Source organism: Talpa europaea, assembly GCF_964194135.1.
Source record: "Talpa europaea genome assembly, chromosome: 14".
NCBI classification, from domain to species: domain Eukaryota; kingdom Metazoa; phylum Chordata; class Mammalia; order Eulipotyphla; family Talpidae; genus Talpa; species Talpa europaea.
In genome coordinates, this window is record NC_140082.1 from 19,173,863 (window position 1) to 19,175,756 (window position 1,894).

Consider the following 1,894-nt stretch of genomic DNA (forward strand, 5'->3'; position numbering starts at 1 on the left):
ACCTAATCATCAATGTTTGATAATATTAACAAGAGTAAGGCTTAATATATAGACATTTCCTACTTAAGAACTGTTTGGTCACAGTGGGTTAAGACTCAGTGTTTTTAACTAGAGTTGATCTAGAACACACTGGTTGCAAAGCAGTGTCAGCTATGGGACCCTCAGGCCATCATTGTTTGTGCTGCATGGAGCTCTGCCCACAGGTGCCCTCATTGACGTAGGTTTGCATCAGATAGGCCGGTTACCATGTGCACCCCTGGGTTGGAAGGCTCTGGGGTCAGACCAGAAATGTGTACCTGTTGGCCCATAGGAGAAAGAACTCCAGACACATTGATCTCACTTGTGTTGTACTCAAGTCTTTCGAACCCATGACCTAAAACTTGTGGCAGCTTTTAGATTTGGAGTCTAAAAGAGGCTCCAAAGGAGCTTCAACTGTGGGTGGGGTTGGAGGGGAGGGTGCAGGGACCCCCAAGTGCATGCTCACTGTGCCCAGCCGGGCAGGTGTGTGTTTACATACATTTAATTACATTTAATTTCAACTTTGAAAATGCTGCTGTTAGCTTGCACTGTTGTTGAACTGGATTTTCCCCCTGAAGTGATACTTTCATACTAACAAAGTTGTTATCAGTATTTATTTTATTTTAATGGTGCTAGGTTTAATTTTCTGTTATTAAATTGAAAGTCTTGGGCTTCATTCAAGCACAACACTGGTTTCTTTTTCTTTAAACAACCCGCACTTAATGTGAAGTAATTAACATGGGATACTGTAATTGCTTGACTTCAGAATTTTGTTGAAACCCTACCATTGAGCCATTAAAATGTTCATTGCTCTGTGCTGTTAAGCAGATTTTCAATTAAAATCCTGCATGCTATTGTACTCCTAGTCGTTGTTTTCCAAGGGTTTATAATACAGGTGTGTGTTTGAATCCAATTTAACCTCTCAAGGAAGCACTGTGAAGTGGAATTTTAAATTTTATATGTGAAATTGATAGGGGGAAAGGATGTCCTGAGCAGACTCCATGCAGGCTTTGTGGACTCCACCCCCACCTCACTGGGAACTACAAATCCCATGATCACCAATGGGAAGGTTGCGAGGACCTGAGGGCAGTTAAGCAACTAGGCTCTCTGGGCGTTTGGCCAGGAGGTCGCTGGCTTGGCCATGAGGCGTGCTAGGTTTTTGCCAGCTCAGCGGGTCATTGGGATTCCAGGTCAGCGGAAAGGTAGGACCCATTTACGAACTTATCTCCCTCTTTTTCTCCCTGAGTTATTCATTTCCCATTTCCCCTTCCCTTGTAAATAAACCTTTTATCAACCTTTTGTGTGTGTCTGCAGTTTAGCATTAATAAGTCCCCTTTAAGCACGCGGGTCAGGATCCACAGTCAGGCAACCCCAGTTTATATCGATGTTTGCCCTGTAACAAAAACAACTCTTAGCCTCAAGGCAGAGTTCAGGAAACTGGGCCATAGTAAGCCTCTCAGGCAGGACCAGGTGTCAGGAAACATGGATTCTTGACCCAGTTCCAGTTCACAACAGGTTAACTTTTTCAGAGCATTTTGCTCATCTATAAATGGTGATATACACACTCTTTAACTTTGTTAGATACAGTGAAGATCAAATGACATGAAAAGGAATACAAAGTAAGGTGGGGCCACCACAGCAGGCAGATGTGCCCCATGGCAGCTTGTAGTGATCGACTGGAGGGAGGAGGAACAGGATGGAGTCTGAGACTGACATTGACAGAGTTAAGTCCCTGGAGTGCACATCCTTACCTTATCTGGTATTTCACATTTTGATAATTATGCCTAAAATATTGCCATTTTGGGATTTTGAAAGAAAACAATAGAAATCTGCCAGGCCCTTGTAACCTGCCGCTGCTCAGTGAACACCGCTGTAG